Source organism: Salvia splendens, chromosome 21 (assembly GCF_004379255.2).
Source record: "Salvia splendens isolate huo1 chromosome 21, SspV2, whole genome shotgun sequence".
NCBI lineage: Eukaryota > Viridiplantae > Streptophyta > Magnoliopsida > Lamiales > Lamiaceae > Salvia > Salvia splendens.
Window position 1 is genome coordinate 8,980,510 of NC_056052.1, and position 23,146 is coordinate 9,003,655.

A 23,146-nucleotide genomic window follows, 5' to 3' on the forward strand; every position below is an offset into this window, starting at 1 on the left:
TATAATATTATTCAGAAAAATTAAATTTTTATAGAACCCTAATCAAAGTATCTCAGAATTAGAAAAATATGTTTCAAATTCACAAATATTTAGAAGAAAAATATATCACTGAACCAAAACAAAAGCAAAAAAATAGAAAATATTAAATAGAGTGAACTACGCAAATGGTCCCTGAACTATGCCTTTTGCACACCAATGGTCCCTAAACTTTAAAAATATCGTGGGTAGTCCCTGAACTAAGGTGTAATCACATTTATGGTACTTTTTCACTATTCATCACAATTTTACACCCAAAATGCCCCCAAGGCATGAAGGGCATTTTGGGACTTTCATATCTAGGTATTGAATTTGATATTTTCTTTATCTAGTACTAAATATGATATTTTCTTATAGTTTGAGTACCTAAAATGATATTATTCACTTCAAGTACCTAAAATGATATTATTCACTTCACTTTTTCAACATTTCTTCTTTCTCTCTTTCTCTAAAAATAAAAAAATAGTACTATGAAATTATTAAATATATTAATTATAAAAATCAAAATTATAAATTTAATTATAAAATAATTTTCGCAAAATTTAATTTTGATTGTGATTTGATTAATTTTTTAATATTAAAAATTAATTTTTTTAATTAAAACTAAACATTAATTTTCAAAAAATTCTTAATTTTTACGAAAATTCTTAATTTTTGATGATATATTCTCTTGATCTATTATAAGTTTTGATGATATATTCTCTTAATTAATTTTTTTAATTAAAACTAAGCATTAATTTTCAAAAAAATTAAGAATTTTCGCAAAATTAATTTTTAGGAAGTAAAAAATTAATAAGCTTACTTGCATGTAAAACGTGTTGAAGTCGTTGTAGCCATCCCTACATACATGGTAAAAGAAAATTTTGACGCTTGAGTACGAATGCATATACAAGGCTCATCAATCAGTAAGGTTATTAAGTTATGACTATATCCCAATTCCCATGGTCAAAAAACAGTTGCAATCATAGATTCTTGGCCAAAAATAAAACTTCCATAATTTCCCAAAACATCAAATACTTTGTGAATTACAAGAGTTTTCCCTCCACACCCAACTGACAACAATCAATCTTCATGTGAGTGAACAATAATAGATCAAGAGAATATATCATCAAAAATTAAGAATTTTCACAAAAATTAAGAATTTTTTGAAAATTAATGCTTAGTTTTAATTAAAAAAATAATCAAATCACAATCAAAACTAAATTTTGTGAAAATTATTTTATAATTAAATTTATAATTTTGATTTTTATAATTAATATATTTAATGATTTTGTGAAAACTATTTTTTATTTTTATTTTTAGAGAAAGAGAGAAAGAAGAAATGTTGAAAAAGTGAAGTGAATAATATAATTTTAGGTACTTGAAGTGAATAATATCATTTTAGGTACTCAAACTATAAGAAAATATCATATTTAGTACTAGATAAATAAAATATCAAATTCAATACCTAGATATGAAAGTCCCAAAATGCCCTTCATGCCTTGGGGGCATTTTGGGTAAAATTGTGATGAATAGTGAAAAAGTACCATAAATGTGATTACACCTTAGTTCAGGGACTACCCACGATATTTTTAAAGTTCAAGGACCATTGGTGTGCAAAAGGCATAGTTCAGGGACCATTTGCGTAGTTCAATCTATTAAATATTGAAGATATTTAAAGAACTAAATATCTAACACAAAAATAAAACATAAAGAATGAACAATACTAAAATTTAAGTTCAAATTTTGAAATTCATAACACTCAGTCCCAAAGAGACTAAATATAGAAGAAAAAGCTAAAAACATAAAAACCTTAAAATAGAATCAATATAAACAAACATATACACATATATATACTTTATATATATAGAGTTAGCATTTGATTATATCTCTATACAGTTATATATAGTTAATAACTGTAAAAGCTATTAAAACTAAAAGAAAGTAATAAATTCGTTTGTTTTAAGAAGTTGACATTAACCTAGAAAGCTTTTAAAAGGCAAAGACTTGTGATTAACAAAAGAAGGAAGAACTACTCCTAATTTGGTTCGAGTTTCATATTTCCTTAATGAATTTTTGTGTTCTAGGAATCTGTCATTATTTTACACTTCCCCAGAGAGTTGAAAAGTTGTTCGAGGAATTGTGTACCTATAATAAACTGATCACGTCTCCTAGGCTCTATTTACTAACCTATCATTCCAATAGATGCATAGTTAGGTTAATTTCGAAACCGGATCAACGATCCACCCTTAAGATTAGGGATGTCAATCGGGTAAGCCAAATGTGTTTCGGGCTAATAGGGTGCGGACTAATTGGGTTGTGATTTGTATCGGTGTAAAAGTTCTACCCTAACCTTAAAGCTTCTGGTTTCGGGCTAGCCCACCGAGCTAATCGGGTTTCTACCGTTAAATTAATATACAATCAATCAAATACATAATGATAAAAATGAGTTATATTTATAGGATATAAAACATTTAATTATGATAAACCCACACTTCTAGCTCGTAATGTTTCAAGTACTACGCTCTTCCAAGTTAAAAATACATCTAGATCTATATAGATATAGATATAGGATACTGATAAAATGCAAACTCCATATATAGTACAAACTCCAAACTATGATTTGAACAGTTAGAAAATGTCAACAGATAACAAAATAACAGTAACAGAAAATGTCAACACGGTATCAAAAGTTGAAATTAAAATATCATAAACTCTTCTTTAAAATATGATAGATAAATGTAATATTAAAATGGCACAATTTAAAAAAATTAAAGAACCTTTTAAGAAAATTCTTGCAATTTTCAAACAAATATCATAAAAACTTCTCTATAAATGACTCTGATATTTAAATGGCAAAACCTTAAAGAAGAGTTTATTTTGATGGAACTGAACCCTAAAGAAACCTTATTTTTCAATCTATGATTTAAATGACAGAATTCCAAAAAGGTTAATTTGAAGGAATTGAACCCTAAAGAAACCTTCTGCATTCTTACAAAATATGTCGTTTCAGAGAAATGTTTAATGTTTAGTACCTTTACTATCTTCTTCTTTCTTCCCTCTCCTCCTAATTCAAGTTGCGCGGGTGTAGGTGACTTGGACTTATGCTTTGCTCTAATCGGTGCACCTGAGTAATGATTAGCTAGAATGAGAAGCGACCTTCCATATCAATTGCACCTTCTCTTATTTCCAAATTTCTTCTTCTCCTTTTGCAGCTTTTTTCCTCTTTGTTCTCGCCGAGATGAGTGAGGAGGCGACACTACTCTAGGCTTAGCAAGGTTTTACGTTATAGATGGTAGTAGTGATATAGTAAATATTAAAAAATAATAAATAATGTATATTTAAGAAGACATCTATGTATAATAATAAGTATATAAAAGGACATCTATATATAAGTATATTATTTGTAAATTTTTATTCATATTTTAAAATGTAAATTTTAGGAGTATTTCTTCCTTCTTTTGTTAATCGCAAGTCTTTGCCTTTTAAAAGCTTTCTAGGTTAATGTCAACTTCTTCAAACAAACGAATTTATTACTTTCTTTTAGTTTTAATAGCTTTTACAGTTATTGTCCTCCACGTGGTCTCCATACCTATTACAAAATGTCTATTTTATTGTAGATAATGGTATTTTTAGGGTTTTTACTATTTGTTTGTGTGAAACTGAGCTAAAGTACCCTTTATACCTTATAGAATACTCCCTCTGTTCCACGAGAGTTAAGCCATTTTTTCATTTTGAAACGTTCCACCATAGTAATACATTTCCCCCATCTTACTTTATTCAATTTCTTACTTTATTCTCTCTTTTATCTCTTTCTTACATTATTATCTCTTCCCTTAATACATTTAATATCTCTTTTTCAATCTTTGTATAAAAAATGACTTTGCTACTGCGAAATAGAGGGAGTATTAGACTAGGAAAAGTAAAAAGTAGTGTTGAAAGTTCAAATTTCATAAAATTTTTATTTTTCAGGGGCCTAAATTTATAATTAGCAAAATTTTGAGATCATTGTAATTTACTTGTTTACTTGTTGTGAAATGGCCTAAATCAAATATTGATTTTGATACTATGAAATATCCGATAACTTTATATTCGGTTAGCAAAGATTCCATACGACAATAGCAAACTTGGGGGAGGTAAATAAATGTTGCAAAATCAGAATATTAATTGACATGCTTCCTCTGTTTCAAAATTGTTGAGCCATTTCTTTTAGATATTAAAAAATGACTACGTCTCAACTATTTTGAGATTGAAAGGACCAGGGAGTACTATTTTCCACTTTTCCATAATCATTGCCAAAGTCAAGAGCAGTTTCCCTTTATTTATGAGGCGAAATTCTACTTGGGGAAACATCTATTAGCTTCCCGCTGCTTTTTTTAAAAGCCAAGTTTATAAAAGACACGTGAGACACATGTGTTTTTCACTTTTAAACGAACTTGGATTTTAAAAGAAAGTTTTCCGACCAAGAAAGAATCTCACTGATTGAACGCTCTCAAAGCAGAATTTAGCCCGCTGAGATAAAGAATCTAGCTTTGAATAGAAGAATGTACAGTTGCAGAGAGAGAGATGATTTCACAATGCAGTCTTCCTCGAAGAAATGCAGTTCAAATTGAATGACTTGATTTTCTTCTCTCCTACTTTCCTAATCTTGACCGCGCTTCATCGATCCCCTTTTCGAATTGATTGTCCGTTACGAATTCTCCTCTCTTCAATTTTGTACCGACACTTCCTAATTCCGCGTTTTTGGTGGAGATTTAGTTGTTTTTATTTTCTCTAACGAAGAAAGGTGAGTTTGAGGTGATGATGGTGGAGGAAGAAGAGGGATCGCCGGAGAAGGAGGAAATTGGGGACGAGCTTGATTTATTAGAAATTGATACTCTTTGGAGAATCATGGAAGACCCTTCTAATCCTCCACTGGTTAATTCTGTCTTCATTTTTTCACCTTTGATTTTATTGGTGGAATTTTGCTGAAATTCTAAATGTAGCTGTAAAATTGAAGGGTTTTGGGGTTTGTGATTTGGTGTAAGTGAATGGCTTGATTTGGAACTTGTTGTGAAATGTGAAGTTTGGTTTTGGTGCAATTTGGTGAATGATGTTGCAGGATTTCTTGTTTCCTGAGTTCATAAAAGACCATTGTATTGTGTTCAATCCAAGCTGAACAGTGTACCGTTTGCAAGATCTAGTGGCGTAGGAGTCCGACATTTTCCGACTGAATTGGGACATTCGTTGGCCCGTCGGGATAGTGTTCACAAAAACTGTCTCAAATGGCTTTTCTGCATTATTTACCATCATTTTAACATCTGGTTTTTCCTTGCATTGTGACTCCATGCCGTTCTGTTAGTTTTCGCGGTGGCATGTCAATCATATGATCTTATTTGAACATAGAACGTGGTTTCAATTTTAACAATGTTACTTACGATTTGCAGGATAATAGGTTGGCTAATTTATCTCGTGTTAATGACCTTACAGGTTGGTAAGCATATTTTTCTCTTCTGCTTCTCTTTATTCGAAGTAATATTTGGTTTTTCTTCGTATTTGTAATGGGTGTGGTTTGGAGGCTGCGGTTCCCTTTGGTTCTACTTGCGTTTTTTGTCAATAAGGTTAAAAATTATATCTTCATGTACTGCATTTCATCCTAGTCAAATGAACAAAATGTTACTTTGATAGGAATGCAAACTCCTGAAGACATGTTCTGGGTTAACGACATGCATAACTCTGAAGCCTCGGAATCTAAAAGGGGGCTTTTAGACGGTTTTGTGGAATCTGCTTGGAATCCCTGCAATCCGGATGGTGAAATGCTTGGACCTTCACCCCAGTTTAGTCAAGGCAATGGCTATTTCAATGTGCCTGTGATGCTGTGGGCAGAAGACAAGATTGGGCCCTCAGAATCTAGGTGGGAACCTTCCAACAGTTTAGTGAAAGATGATTGGAATTCCAGCTTATGTTATTCTGAAATGCTTGAGCCTTCATCATCCCAGATTAGTCACGATGATAAATTTTCCTATACGGATATGCATGGTGGTTTTCACAATTCCTCACCTTATTACAACAACAATTCTGAGGAAGCTCCATTTGAGACACCCAGTCACCAGAGAACAATTTGATTTGAATAGTCCTTATATTGTTCAACAGTCTTCTGATGAAAAAGGAGCTGACTTAGCTCCGGTTGAAACACCCAACTGCACTGGAACATCTTCCTGCAATAGTTTCCGTAATGCTATTCATAACCATGATTCTTCAGATTTCTGCCAGTTGAACCGTTTTCAAATAAAATACCGAGATATGCCTGCCAGTGGAAATGAGACCGAAGATCCTTCTAATATCGTTACCAGAGCTTCTGAAGTCAATTATGTCAGTAATGGGGGCCAAGGAACTGAGTGGTCATCATGTATGAATTACGGTATCAATTCAAAGGTTAAAACAGAAGAGGAGCTTTTTCAGTTAAGGAGAACTCACCCTTCTCCTGGCATGTCTGGTGCTACTTCTGTTAAAAGTTCTCCCGCTGTTGCTAAAAATCGGAAACCTAGCCTGGAGGTTTCAGAGCATCCTGGAGTTATGCCGTGCCCATCAGTCATCTCAGCAACTAATATCATAAAGATGGAAAAAGAGGTGCCAAAGTTCCACGACTGTCAGAATAAGACATCTGATCAAAGCAATGCTGATGATGATTCTGGTTTGTGTGTTCTTGAGGATATGAGTGCTCCAGCACGTCCAGATCATGTTGCGATGAATGAAAGCTCGGTCGGCACTAAACATGTTATGATGTCTAGGAGCCCCTGCACCCAAATGGTAAAAACACATTCAAGGCGGAAACCAACTGACGAAAGAGTAATTTTCCGAGTTGCAGAGCAGGTGAATCTCTAATCAGCCTTGTGCTGTCTCTGCAAGCTTACATTAAGTTGTTGTACTGTTAACTTTCTTTTTCTGTACCTAACCACCAGTTCTACTATATCTATATTGTAGTTATAATTTAAAGCATCAAGAGATATAGTTATTAGTGGATGTTCTTAGACTTACAACTGAATGAACATTTTATTTTTTCGGTCTCTCAGATCTACACTTGAATTAACATTTTTTCTTTTCTGAGTTCGTTGTTGCCATCATTATGTGGCTTCTAATTCATATAGTCCCTGCATTTGTCTCATTTTGCGTCCAAAAAAGGTTTTTTTTTTTCCATTTTAGGACATGAACAAACACTTTACTACTTCATATTTTCACTTTACAAACATCTCTTATTCATAAAAAACCACACTTGTGTCTACATAGCGAGATCCTTCTCTTCTAAATACACATCCACCAACATCATCCAAATATTTTTAAAAACCTGTTCCAGTCAAATGTTACTTCCTCTATCCCAAGTTAATTGATTTGTATTCATTTTTGAGACGTCCTAAGTTAAATGTGTCATTTCCTCTTTTAGCAAAAATCAACACTTTTAATCCCTGTTATTGTATTGATTTGTTCTCTCTTCATTGATCTAATTTATTCATTTCCTAATTTATCTCTCTCCACTTCACTAATTAAACATCACTTTACCAAATTCCGTGCCAAAAAGATACGTCTCGATTAATTTGGGATAGTGGGAGTATATATTTTTTCGTAGACAGAGGAAGTATAAATTTTCTTTCCTTTTACCGGAACATAGTATAACATCTTATGCAATACTGCGTTTAGACTAGGTATTTTGTCCAGTGTAACAATCATATTCTTCGACTACCTCACATTTGAACTAAACAAAGCAATTTTGATGTGTTATTTAGCTTGTGGAGACTTCAACCTTAGGATGTGGTTATAAAAGAAAATCTAAGTTATTATCTTCTTCTAAAAGTTTTGAACTTAATCAAGCTTGTAGTTGTTGGTATTGATTGCTATTATTTGGACTTCAGTCTTGGGATATATATCTAAGCTGAGTTGTTGCTGTATTTTTCTCGTACTGAACTTAATGGGTAAAAAGCATGAAAATTCGTTGTGATATTAAAATATTGCATGGACCAATTGTGTTAAATACATAGTGCCAAATCCTCTTGTGTTTTATACAGAAAATTTGTGCCCATAAGCCCTCTCAATTGGATAGCCTTTTTCAGTTGACAAGGGGAAAATAGAAGTGCTGCATATTTTTCAGTACAGCATTCCTATATTACAACGGATTTCATTTTTCCCATACTTGCTCTGTCAACCTTCCATTTTGTACATTATTTTTCCATTATTGGCTGGCTTTCTGAATACTCAGCGTTTAATTTCCTGGCGTGATAGTATTTTATTGGTTGCAGTTTCATGTTTTGACACTGAGGTGTGAACTTGCTGTACCTGAAAAATAACATGGGCCATTTCTTTGAGAGTGTTTGATCTTGAGTAGTTTGAGATAATACTTATACAAGATTTTGTTCCATTTCAGGATCTTTTGCGGCCAAAATTTGAAGCTTGTCCACCAGATGGTGCTTTGTCTGTGTCCCTGCTGAAACACCAGGTGCATATGCTCACTTCATTTTGAGAACAACAGTTTACAACACATAATTTCATGTTTATTTGATGATAATTGTGTTTTGTATTTTTGGTCAAGGAAAAAGCTGCATGTAGAAACTGTGTTGTGTGGGTATCTTTATAATGGATACTTTCGTGTTGTTTATATTTTTCCAGTGTGTCTTTAACCTCAAGAGAGTCTGATGCAGATTCTTAGTTTATGTCCATTTAAGAATATTGTTGAAAAAAAATCTTTCATTTCACCAAATGTTGCTGTAGTTAAGACCCATCACTTTGTAATTGTCAGGCTGTCAGGAATTTGATTCGAAGTTTGACTCTTTATGGTAAAACTATCTCGATTTTTAGACTGCCAAAGATAGGGTTGACCATGAATATCTCCTGTTGTTAAAAACTTAAAATACTACTGCATCTCTTTAATTGTACATTAAATTACTACTGATTTTATTTGAGTTTCCTTGCAGCGTATTGCTTTATCTTGGATGGCTAAGAAGGAAACAAGGAGTGCGTGTTGCTCTGGTGGGATTCTTGCCGATGATCAGGTTCCTTTGGTGGTGTTACTTATTTACTTTCTGGGTATATCCCATGGTAATCTCCACGAAACCATTATCATATTTCGATTTTGGCAGGGACTTGGAAAGACGATATCGACAATTGCACTCATTCTAAAGGAGAGGGCCCCTTTGTCCAAAGCTTCTAAAACTAATGTAAAACAAGGTGTGACAGAAATGTTTGATTTGGATGATGATGATGGCGTTCTTGGAAAGGGCCATGCTACCGAAGGAGCTGAGCATATCATGGTTAATGGATATCCTATTAACAACTGCAAGATACCTGTGCAAGCAAAGGGCAGGCCTTCTGGTGGCACCCTTATTGTGTGTCCAACGAGTGTTCTCCGACAGTGGTCTGAAGAGTTGCACAACAAAGTAACTAAAGAAGCTGATCTCTCTGTTCTAGTATATTATGGAAGCAATCGTACAAAGGATCCACTTGAGCTGTCCAAGTATGATGTGGTGGTTACAACATATGCAATTGTGAGCATGGAGGTGCCAAAACAGCCTGTTGTTAATGAACATGATGACCTCATAGGTTCCTCGTCATATAAAGACTACTCATCTGGTGGAAAAAGGAAGCCTCCTGACAAGAAATCCTCTAAGAGCAAGAAGAGTCGCAGTGGAATCGACAATGAATTGCTTGAAAATGCATCTGGACCTCTTGCCCAGGTTGGATGGTTTAGGGTTGTACTGGATGAGGCTCAGAGTATTAAGAATCATCGAACTCAAGCAGCTAGGGCTTGCTGGGGTCTTCGTGCTAAAAGAAGATGGTGCTTATAGGGACTCCTATGCAGAATGCAATAGATGATCTTTATAGCTATTTCAGATTTCTTAGACATGAGCCGTATGCCGTCTTTAGGACTTTCTGTGAGCAACTAAAGGAGCCAATCAGTAAGAATCCGAGGGATGGTTACAAAAAGTTACAAGCAGTGCTGAAGACTATAATGTTGCGTCGAACTAAAGGTAAAAGTTATCTTTGATCTGGTTTTACTGTAAGTTAAGCTGTCTGCGGTGATAAAAAATTGCTTGTCTTCATCTATAGTGTTAATATAGTATATGAATTCTATCCCACATCGGTTATGTAACATAGCCTAGCTTAGTTTCTTGTACTATATATATGTGGTCTATGTTTACTAATGATATATACAACTACTTTCTCCACTATGTCTCTATATTTTACTGTTCAACATGGTACCAGAGCAGATTCGAATCCGTCACTATGTTAAAAAAAACGAAAATTAGGGTTTCGAAATTTAGGTTTTTTTCCGCCTCCGTTGCTACTGCTGCTCTGTTCTGCCCCTTCTCCACTACTCTGCTCTACTGCCTGCAACTGTTATCTGCTACTACTACTGCTGCTCAATTCTATGTTATTTGCTACTGCTGCTCAATTCTGCTCCGGCTCTACTTGCTCAATTCTGCTCCGGCTCTACTGCCTGCAATTGTTATCTGTCTGCAATTGTTATCTACATGCTGTAATTGCAATTGTTATCTGTCTGCTACTACTGTTGCTCTGCTGCTCTGCTATCTGCTATCTGCCTGCTGCTCTACTACTACAGCTATTATTCTATTCCTCCTACTGCTGCTGTCCTCATGCTACAGTCTCTTTTTATCATGTCTGATTTTAGACCGCCTATCGAAACCACCATTAAGGCGCCAAGTTTTTCATCTACTACTGATGCTGCCTCTGTAGCTGCATTTGTTGTATCTCCTGGTAAGTCTTGGATGTTGGATTCAGGTGCCTCTACCCATATTACTGGTACAAAATCCCTTTTCTCATCTTTTTCTCCATCCTCTCTTCCATCTGTTCGTCTTGCTGATGGCAACTATTTTCCAGTAACTGGCACTGGTGTTGTCAAACCCACTACTCATATCACTCTTGATAATGTTTTATTTGCCCCAAATTTTCCAGTCGGCTTAATATCTATTGGCCAGCTAACAAAAACTCACAATTGTTCTGTCACTTTTTATCCTTCATATTGTATCTTTCAGGACCTGCAGACGAAGAGGACGATTGGTAGAGGACATGAGCATGGCGGTCTGTACTACTTGGATCCTATTGGATCCTATTTCACCTGTCTCTCCTAGTGCTCTCTCTGCTGTTGTGTCTCCATATCAGTGGCATTGTCGTCTTGGTCATCCGTCTTCTTCCGACCTTCGTAGTCTAGTTCCAGTTGCGTCTGTTGATTTTAATTGTGAGTCATGTGAGTTGGGCAAGCACCATCACACTTCCTTTCCTTCTCGAGTCGAGACTCGTAGCTCTTCTGTTTTTGATTTAGTTCATTGTGATGTTTTGGGTCCAAGTAGGATTGAGTCCGGGGGTTTCAAGTATTTTCTAATTCTTGTTGATGATTATTCCCGTATGTCATGGTTGTATTTGCTTAAACACAGAAGTGAAGTCCCTACTGTTCTAAAATCTTTTTATCATGAAATAAAGACCCAATATTCTGTTGATCTGCGTATTCTTCGTACTGATAATGCTCTTGAGTTCACACAACAATCTATCTCATTTTTTTGTGAATCTCATGGTATAATTCATCGAACCTCTTGCTCTCACACTTCTCAACAAAATGGGGTAGCTGAGCGTAAGCATCGTCATGTTTTAGATGTTGCGCGTACTCTTATGTTTCACATGCATGTGCCTAAGTATCTATGGTCTGATGTTGTTCTTACTGCATGCTTCCTTATTAACAAGATGCCATCTAGTGTGTTGCATGGGGATATTCCTTTTTCGTGTCTTCATCCTGATAAAGAGGCCTTATTAACAGGATGCCATCTAGTGTGTTGCATGGGGATATTCCTTTTTCGTGTCGGATGTACTTGTTTTGTTCATGATCTGACTCCTGGGTTGGATAAGCTGTCTCCTCGCTCTATTAAGTGTGTTTTTCTTGGTTATTCTAGAACCAAAAAGAGATATCGATGTTTTGACCCTCTTACCAAACGCCATTATATCTCTGCAGACGTTACTTTCTTTGAGTTTCAGTCTTATTTTACTCATTCTCAAACTAAACAAACCAACCAGTTATATTCTACTCCTTTACCTTCTCAAACTTTTGTTTCTCCTATGTCTTCTGCTCCTCCTGCTCCTCTTTTACAGGTCTATATACGACGTCATCGACCTGCAACAGCCCCTGAAGCCCCATAAACAGTACCAACAGTCTCATGTCCACTGCCACAGTCATCTTCGCCTCCAGCTTCTGAAGATCCACCTCCTTCTGATGAGTTACCCATAGCCATTTGCAAAGGTAAACGTACTTGTACCACCAAGCACCCCGTATCTAATCATGTTTCCTTTACTCGCTTGAGTGCTCCTTTTCGTGCCTGTGCTCTTTGCCTTTTGTCTACAGTGATTCCAACTTCTTACCAAGAGGCACTCAAACACCCTTTATGGCGAGCCGCTATGGATGAGGAGATGCGAGCTCTCTTGAGTCGTGGTACTTGGATTCTGGTACATGCTCATGATTCGGTGGATATTGTATCTTTTCGTTGGGTGTTTACCATAAAATTTCTTGCTGATGGTAGTATTAATCGTTACAAAGCTCGGCTTGTGGCCAAAGGATACACGCAAACTTATAGTATTGATTACTTTGAGACGTTCTCGCCCACTGCTCGCATGAATTCAATTCGAATTCTGTTCTCTTTGGCTATTAATCTTTCGTGGCCCATGTATCAACTTGATGTGAAGAATGCTTTCTTGTATGGTGATTTGACTCCGACGGTCTTTATGGAGCAACCTCCGGGATATGTTGCTCAGGGGGAGGATGCTACTAAAGTTTGTTGTCTCAAAAAGGCAATTTATGGCCTTAAACAAAGTCCCAAGGCGTGGTTCGATAAGTTCAGCAGTGCCCTTGGAACTATTGGTTTTAAGCAATGCAAGTCTGATCATTCGGTTTTTGTGCGACATCAAGCATCGGGTATTGTTATTCTCATTGTATATGTTGATGATATACTCATATCTGGAAGTGATGTTCGTGTAATCGAGGAAACTAAGAAATATTTGCAGAAACATTTTGTTATCAAGGACTCCTAAGTATTTCTTGGGAATTGAAATTGCACACGGAAATTCTGGAGTGTCTCTATCTCAGCAAAAGTATGCTACAGATCTGTTGAAAGAAACTGGACTACTTGGAGCAAAGCCCGTTGATACTCCTATAGAGGTTGATCCAAGTGTTTGGGATGACAGTGGAGAAGTCTTGGAGGATAAAGCTAAGTATAGACGTCTAGTTGGAAAACTTATCTACTTGACAGTAACAAGGCCTGATATTTTCTTTGCTGTTGGCTTCGTCAGTCTTTTTTGGATAAGCCTAAGCAAGTTCACTGGGATGCTGCCATTCGAATTCTTCAATATGTCAAGAAATCTCCCGGCAACGGATTGTTATTCAAAAAGAATGGACATCTAAAAATTGAAGGATATTCTGATGCTGATTATGCTGGTTCTAAGTCTGATAGAAAGTCTACTTCTGGATATTGCACCTACTTGGGAGGAAACCTTGTAACTTGGCGAAGTAAGAAACAACATACTGTTGTGAGATCGTCTGCCGAGGCTGAGTATAGAGCTATGACTCATACTGCTACTGAGATGATCGGAGTCAAGAATCTACTTGGAGAATTAGGGTTCACTTTCAATGAACCTTTACCTATGCATTGTGATAAACAAGCTGCAATCTATATTGCGAACAATCCGGGTTTTCATGAGAGGACTAAACATATTGAAGTTGATTGTCATTTCATTCGAGAGTGTGTTTTGAATCGGACAATTACTACTCCTTTCACTTCATCGTCTAACCTGATTGCTGATATCTTCACAAAACCGTTGCCTGTGAAGCATTTCTCAGAACTTTGTACCAAGCTGGACTTGATCAATATATATGATCCAGCTTGAGGGGGAGTGTTAATATAGTATATGAATTCTATCCCACATCGGTTATGTAACATAGCCTAGCTTAGTTTCTTGTACTATATATACATGGCCTATGTTTATTAATGATATATACAACTACTTTCTCCACTATATCTCTATATTTTACTGTTCTACATATAGTATAGACTATACTTTACTGGTGCATTTGCTTTGAGGTATAAGGAAAATGAGGGATAAGAAAATTCTCTCCCTTTAAATTCCTCTCCTCTTTTCTAAATTTATCTACTAAAAAGGATTTCACCCCTTTCTTATTCATCCTTTTCACTCCAATGGGGGATAATCATGCGCTATTGGTGTGATAATATCTCTCTCTCTGGACTTGGTAGTGAAAAGGATGAATAAGACTTGGTAGTGAAAAGGATGAATAAGAAAGGGTGATATCTTTTTTATTGGATAAGGATGGAAAAGAAGGAATGGATTAAAGGGAGAACATGTCGTATCCCTCACACACCCTACTTGTTAACCTATAGGATTGGTTTTAAGTCCACGATAGCCTGAGCATGATTAAACACATCTATTTCGCTTAATATTTGGAAACCGTGCTAGCTCTATTTGGTGATACATATTAATGGCTGGGAAATCAGTTCTTCAGTTTGAAGGTCCTGCTTGGCTCTGCAATTATGAACTATCTTTAACCAGATGTCATCCTTCTAGAGGTTGATATTATTTGGATGGATTTTTTTTTAATCCAGGTACTCTTCTTGATGGAGAACCGATTATTGATCTCCCGCCAAAAACTATTGAACTGAAAAAGGTCGAATTTTCTAAGGAGGAGCGTGATTTCTACTGCAGCCTCGAGGCTGATTCGCGTGCTCAGTTTGCAGTATGTTTTATCACTTCAATCAGACCTCTAGTTACACATATATTATGTTGATCTAGGATATTAACCTCTTTTTCTATGCATATAATAGGAATATCAAGCAGCTGGCACTCTTAAACAGAATTATGTCAACATATTATTAATGCTTTTACGACTTCGACAAGCTTGTGATCACCCTCTTCTTGTTAAAGACTACAGTTCTAATGCAAAAAATACTTCATCAATTGAGACTGTAAAGAAGCTTGCTCCGGAAGAACAAAGTTTCCTTCTAAATTGTTTAGAAGGTTCTTTGGCAATCTGTGGAATTTGCAATGTAAGCAATTTTTTGGGGTCATTTTGTTATCGAATCTTTGTCATTAGAGGTTCTGGTCATTTCCCTATTAAAGACATGTCCGCATACAGTTACAGCAGCATCCTCGGGGGATCCTGTAAAGAGTAACGTTTTAAGCTCAACTTCAAACTTTAGTAATTATGAGAAGCGGAGTAGTCTACAAATAACATAAAAATAAATATAGACCATTTAAAAGAAGATAGTCGGACCAAAAACTTAAACTAGTTCATCTACAATCGCAACCATGAAGCACAAAAGGAAAGCAAGAAAAAGTAAACAACTTTTTTAATAGGGAAATGACCAGAACCTCTAATGACAAAGATTCGATAACAAAATGACCCCAAAAAATTGCTTACATTGCAAATTCCACAGATTGCCAAAGAACCTTCTAAACAATTTAGAAGGAAACTTTGTTCTTCCGGAGCAAGCTTCTTTACAGTCTCAATTGATGAAGTATTTTTTGCATTAGAACTGTAGTCTTTAACAAGAAGAGGGTGATCACAAGCTTGTCGAAGTCGTAAAAGCATTAATAATATGTTGACATAATTCTGTTTAAGAGTGCCAGCTGCTTGATATTCCTATTATATGCATAGAAAAAGAGGTTAATATCCTAGATCAACATAATATATGTGTAACTAGAGGTCTGATTGTAGTGATAAAACATGGAATGTCTTCAAGGAAGTTCTTAAGCCACTCGGCTTCCTCACCAGCCTTATCCAAGGCAATGAACTCCGATTCCATTGTTGATCGGGCTATACAGGTCTGTTTTGTGGATTTCCACGATACAGCACCACCCCCAATAGTAAAGACGTATCCACTTGTCGAAAGTGAGTCTCTATTATCAGATATCCAATTGGCATCACAGTACCCTTCAAGTACCGGGGGGTATCTCGAGAGGAGTAGCCCATGATTTTGAGTATGTTTTAGATATCTCAAAACCCTCACAAGAGCTCTCCAATGCTCTTTGCTTGGATTGCTCGTGTAACGACTTAACTTGTTCACGGCACAAGCAATGTCAGGTCGAGTGCAATTAGTCAAGTACATAATGCACCCGATGACCCGTGCATACTCTTCTTGAGCAACGGGCTCGCCTTTGTTTTTGCTCAAGTGAACGTCGAGTTCAATTGGAGTCTTAACCGGCGCGCCATCATAGGCTTTGAATTTATTCAATATCTTCTCAACATAATGTGATTGTGTTAAGATGATTCCATCATTCGTTCTTAGAATCTTCATTCCAAGAATTACATCAGCTAGACCCATATCTTTCATGTCAAAGTTTCTCTTTAACATGGCCTTTGTATCGTTAATTACTTGAGTGTTGCTACCCAAGATTAACATATCATCAACGTAGAGATACACTATAACATGACCGTTATTAGTGCTCTTGATGTAGACACATTTGTCGCACTAGTTGATTTTAAACCCATTTGATAACATCACATTATCAAACTTCAAGTGCCATTGCAATGGCGCTTGTTTCAATCCATAGAGGGATTTAACCAGTTTGCAGACCTTTTTCTCTTGTCCAGGTACTACAAACCCTTCAGGTTGTTCCATATAGATTTCATCTTCTAGTTCACCATTTAGAAACGCAGTCTTTACGTCCATTTGGTGAATCTCAAGATTGTGCAATGCAGCAATCGCGAGAAGCACGCGGATGGAAGTAATCCTCGTTACAGGTGAGTATGTATCGAAGAAGTCATGTCCTTCCTTTTGTTTAAAACCCTTTACTGCTAGTCGGGCTTTATACTTATCCACTGTTCCATCGGCCTTAAATTTTCTTTTAAGTACCCATTTACAACCCAGAGGTTTCGCACCTTCAGGTAGATCAACCAACACCCACGTGTGGTTTAGCAAAATTGAATCAATTTCGCTTTGAACAGCTTCTTTCCAATGCAACCCGTCTGGGCCATCGAAAGCTACTTTTATAGATGTCGGTTCTTCATCTAGCATAAAAGCAATGTAGTCAGGACCAAATGTTTTTGGTGTTCTGACCTATTACCACGTCTTAGTACTGTATCATTAGGATCGGGCCTTGCACGCTTGCGCGATTCAGGTTCCGCATCCGCTGATTTAGAACTAGTGGCTTCTTCTTCCACTGGTTTAGAACTAGTGGCTTCTTCTTCAATTCTTGTCTCAGAATTGGTTACGACCTTTTCTTTGTCTTTGCAAGGAAATGTATTTTCGAGAAATACGGCATTCCTTGACTCAATTGTTGTCCCCACTGTTATAGTCGATATTTCAGACTTGTGAACAACAAATCGATATGCACTACTGTTAAGTGCATATCCAATGAAGATACCATCAACCGTTTTAGGTCCGATTGTAACTTCTTTGGGCGGAGGAACCATTACCTTTGCCAAACACCCCCACACTTTGAGGTATTTGTAGGATGGCTTCCTTCCCTTCCACAACTCATAAGGAGTAACATCTTTTCCTTTGAGAGGGATCTTATTCAAGATATAGTTGGCTGTCAAAACAGCTTCCCCCCACATGTTATGTGGTAATCCTGAAGTTAGAAGCAATGCATTCATCATCTCTTTTAGAGTTCGATTTTTGCGTTCTGCAACACCATTAGATTGTGGTGAATATGGAGCAGTTGTTTGATGAATTATACCACTTGCGTTGCATAACTCCTCAAACGGGGCTACATATTCTCCTCCTCTATCGCTTCGAATCATTTTGATTTTACAACCAAGTTGATTCTCAACTTCGTTCTTATAATTTTTGAACGCCTCTATTGCTTCATCTTTACTTCTTAAAAGATAAATGTAGCAATATCTTGTGCAATCATCTATGAAAGTGATAAAGTACTTTTTACCACCTCTAGTTTGCACCATCTTTAAATCACATACATCCGTGTGAATTAATTCAAGGGGTTTTGTGCTTCGTTCAACCGAGTGAAATGGCAACTTAGTCATTTTTGTTTCAAGACAAATTTCACATTTATCTTGATTATCCACTTCATTAGCCTTTAGTAAATCTAAATTCACTAATCTTTTAATGGCTTTTGAATTTACATGTCCCAATCTACAATGCCACAAATTTAAAGACTCGGTCAAATAAGAGGAAGTAGATGCTTTATTATTATTGGCCAATGGCTTTGCAACACTGCGAGTTGCTACACTAAGCTTGAAAAGCCCGTCGGTTACATAACCTTTTCCGAGGGATTTTCCAAACTTATACAAGACAAACCTATCAGACTCAAATACAAGTTTAAACCCCTTATTAACTAGTATTGATCCTGACACTAGGTTCTTGCGGATGTCCGGGACATGCAGCACATCCTTCAACGTGATAGTTAGGCCAGACGTCATCATGAGAATCACGTTGCCAACGCCGAGGACTTCGGACGATGCTTGATTCCCCATGTTGATTTTCCTCCCTTCGACAGCAGTGTAGGAGGCAAACTTGCTCCTGTCGGAGCAAACATGTGCAGTAGCGCCGGTATCAATATACCAGCCACCATTGTTGTTGTTAACAAGGTTGACCTCTTCAGTGACCACAGCAATGGGGTCGTTTTCATCCCAGTCTTTGAACTCCTTCTCAACGACGTGGGCAGCCGGCTTCTTCTTCTTGCTGCGGCAGTCCTTTGCAAAGTGGCCTTGTTTGCCACACTTGTAGCAGTCGCCTTCAAACTTCTTTGAAGGCTGCTTTCCCTTCCCCTTGTCATTTGGACGGTTTGGGCGAGGGCGTTTGTTGGAGGGTCCGCCCCGCTCCAACAGATTGGCCTTGGCTTCATTTGGGGTGAATCCCTTAGCCTTTTGATCACTTTTGCGCACGTCGGCCTCGATGCGCAACTTCACGATCAAGTCTTCAAGGGTCATCTGCTTTCGCTTGTGCTTGAGATAACTCTTGAAGTCCTTCCAACTTGGAGGGAGCTTGTCAATGATCGTGCACCTTAGGAATTTGTCGGGCAAGGTCATCCCTTCAGCCACTAATGAGTGGATGATCATTTGGAGCTCTTGGACTTGCTCCATGACGGGTCGAGAGTCGACCATTTTGTAGTCCATAAATTTGGAAGCTACAACTTGCTCCGTCCCTGCAGCATTATCTATGATATACTTCTTTTCTAGGTTTTCCCACATTTGTTTAGATGTGGTTACATTGGAGTATACATTGTACAAACTATCATCTAAAGCACTTAGAATGAAATTTTTACAAAGGTAATCTCCTTTCCTCCAAGCTTCATAATCTGCCATGACTTCGAGCCTAGTCTCTTGGTCGCTTGGTGCGGGCGGCTCGTTCTCCGTGAGGAAGTTGGCGACGCCCAATGTTGTCAAGTAGAACAACATCTTCTGGTACCACCGCTTGAAGTCAGATCCTCCAAACTTTGGTGGCTTCTCGGCGGGTGGCATCATTCTTGGTGCCATAGGTGCCGCACTTGGTCCATTGAAGGAACCAATTCCGTTGCCCCCGAAGGAGCCAACAACTTGGTTGGGCATAGAGCCCCCCATGTTCGTGTTGGGCATAGTACCCCCCACATTCGTGTTGGGCATAGTGCCCCCCACATTCGTGTTGATCCCGGAAGATCCAACACCAGTATTGAGCCCGAAGGCACCAACACTCGATCCATTAAAGGATCCGAAGGAACCACTAAAAGTGGAACCAACCGAACCACCAAAGGTGGAACCAGTGGACGCCCCGAAGGGGTTGTCCCAAACCCAAGGGACGGTGGATGAGGCAGCTGGGAAGCCGGGGGTTGGCATCATCGAGGGAATCGATGAAGTGTTGACCGGTCCAGTGGTCGCCATGGTGGAGGGAATGGCGGAGGTGGTGGTGGCAGCAGCAGTGTTGGATTCCGTCGACATCTCCAGCAAAGGTTTAAGTTTCGAAAGTTTTTAGTTCAGTTTAAAAGGTCTAAATCCCTTCAAAGGCAAGTTATCTCGTCTTGCGAATGTTGGTTTCTGGATTACAAGAGATAACAAAACCGGGCGTAATACAACCCAAAAGAAAAGAAAAGGAGGAACTGAACTTAAAAATTACAACGTAAGAATTCGAAACAAAGAACCGTGAACTAAGTTTAGCCGAGTCGAGGAGGCCTCTTCCCGCAAGACGAGATACGCCCCGGTAGTGCTCTTCGGTTTGGCGTGTCGTGCCCAAAGGTAAAACGGCTACGTCTCTATTGATGCAGCACCGCAATCACTAGAGCTCCGGCGAACTGGATGGAGGAGAGAGCAGAGCTTCGACAGAAAGACAATGCAGAGAGAGGGAGAGAGCTTATGCAGAGAATGCGTGTATGTGTTGTGTCCTAATGCAGTGGTATGACTAGCCTATTTATAGGCCAAGCTACCATGCAGGGTCAACCAGCCATTGAAGGCTCATCATGGCCAATTCGTAACCGACGTCGGTTACAGGCGTGTGGCAGGAGTGTGCCATCCGTGTGTGGAGCGTGTGGATTTCTCACGTGGCACCTGTGACTGTGCCTCGCTTGACGACGTGTCAAGCCACTTGGATTGCTGACTCGGCGGTGGTCCAAAAAGAATAGTTTGGGCCAAGTCCAAGTCCAAGTCCAAGTCCAAGTCCAAGTCCAAGATCGAGATCGGGCTCGGGCGGGCGGCGGCGGCGGCGCGCGTGTGCGCGCGTATGGGCTTTTTCACCCATCTTGATCCACTATAATTATTAAGTAACATAAAGTCACTTAATTTAAACACATTAAAGATGTATTAATCTTCCAATGTGGGATAATTAACACTAGTTAATTATTCCCTAAGCACATGCTCAAAGCTTTAATTAAAAGCTAATTATGCCCAACTTTAATCCACTATTTCTCACTCACCGGAAATCGGATTTGAGAAAGTGAATATACTACATTTATCTACGTAAAATGTAGATCGACGCTATATCATTTAATTTCACAAAATTAAATGTCTCGTCATATTTATTCTTTGGTCAAAACCATTGACCGGGACATATTTAATCCATGATTTTTACATGCATATCGGAGCGTATATCAGGTGACGACACCGAGTGTCCGGCCAAGAAATGCAAAAAGCCTCTTAATATGTCTAAGATATTTTCTATAATCACACTACGGACTGCTATGTTTGGTCAACTGAGTACAGAAAGTACTGCCGATTGCCCTAGTTCCGGAGTCACTGACTCTTCTGTACCTCAGATATTAAGAAGTCCTCAAGGTTCTTCCAAACATCTTGTTGTCCCTCTCTAAAGCACATGATTGCCACAAAAACGAGTTCCTCAGATAATATCGGAGGAGGCTATGACTCAGAAAATTCGCGTACTGATTCTGGGGATGATAGCAGAACATCGGATGTACGTAGAGACCCAATAAATTCAGTCGAGGCTGTGGGGCAGAAAGCCATAGTGTTCTCCCAGTGGACTGGGATGCTGGATTTGCTAGAATCGTGTTTAAAAAGTAATAACATTCAGTACCGTAGACTTGATGGTACAATGCCTATTAGTGCTAGAGATAGAGCCGTTAAAGATTTCAATCTTCTTCCCGAGGTTTGTATGATTATTGGCAGCCTGATAATTGATTCGCCTCGTGTCATCTTGATTTCAATTCTGTAAATAAAGCTTCTTTGTTTCAGGTTTCTGTTATGATCATGTCTCTGAAAGCAGCGAGTCTCGGGCTGAACATGGTAGCAGCTTGTAATGTGCTCCTTTTGGACCTATGGTGGAACCCGACCACTGAAGATCAAGCTATAGATAGAGCGCATCGTATCTGGCAGAAGCGCCCTGTTTCAGTTTATCGGCTAACTGTGAAGGACACAGTGGAAGATCGCATTTTGGCCCTACAGGTACATTTTCTTTTCAAGATTTTGTTTTGGATTGTATGTTTGATCATGTCATCATGTCAAACTAACTCTTCATTTCTTTTATGCAAATATTTTGGTGTTCTCCAGCAAAGGAAGAGGAGAATGGTTGCATATGCGTATGGAGAGTGCGAAACAGGCACGAGACAAAGTCGACTCACAGTGGAAGATCTGAAGTATCTGTTCAGGGGTGATTAGGGATGTTATTGAGGTTGGCTCGGCTCGTATTCTTTCTGCATTGTATATCGGTTAACGACAGCTATAAGTGGTGATGAAGCTCTAGCATACTGGGAATTTTTCAAAGATTTTACCAGGATTGAAATGATCTGATTTTGCTTTTGAGAGTTCACAATGTATATGAAATACTACTAGCTTAGATGCATATCTATTGTAGGAGTACATGTCAGTCAGTGGCTCTTCTTGTAGGGGGGGAAATATTCTCATTTTTGTTCCTTGTACTGGATATTTGGGATGCTTTTTCCCTATTGCCCAAGATAAACTTGATTTCACATTTTCACTATGACCCTCGATTGACTTTTAGGGGCTAATATATAATTTGAATGTTTTTTTCAAATATTAAAATTCTTATTAGCCATTGAGCTAATAATTGATAATAATATGTCTAATGAAGTCATTATTTAATTGTAGTTAGAAATTAAGTATTGTGTTAACAATATAACACTCCCCTACCAACATATTATTAATTTGATAGAAAATTTTCCCACATTCCATGTATAAATACTAGGGTTATACTAAAATGATAACCACAATTAAAATGACAATGAACCACCAATGAGAATCCTTATATTTAGGAGCAGATTCAATCTTAGTCTGCCACGTGGCATGCTTGCTTATCTATGTATAGCAAATACTTTGAGTATGTCTGATTTCGTATTGCAGATTGTTTGGAACCATATGTCGAATTACTTGCTAATGTATCGCATATTGCTTGTATATGTTGTCATTTTAACTATGGTGTGTCACCATAGTGCTCTAATTTCATATCCCAGATTGCTTGGAACTATATGCCAAATTGTTTGTCTATGTATTACAAATTGTTGCTTAGATTGTCATTTCAACTATGGTGTCACCACAATGCAAGAGTGATTCATCATCCTATGTACTTAAATCTTTGATCTTCTTCCATAATTATCATCAAAATTATCGTACACCTAAATGTAGAAAAATAATCACATCACCCATTTTAAGATAATTACCTTATTTTCTCTTTATATATACAAAAAAATGTAAATA

At 37.7% G+C, this 23,146-nt stretch overlaps 1 pseudogene; it reads left to right on the forward strand.

Annotated features, from left to right (window-relative positions):
- The first annotated feature begins 4,470 nt into the window (after positions 1–4,470).
- LOC121784173 lies at positions 4,471–22,403 on the forward strand (annotated as a pseudogene).
- Positions 22,404–23,146: the final 743 nt, after the last annotated feature.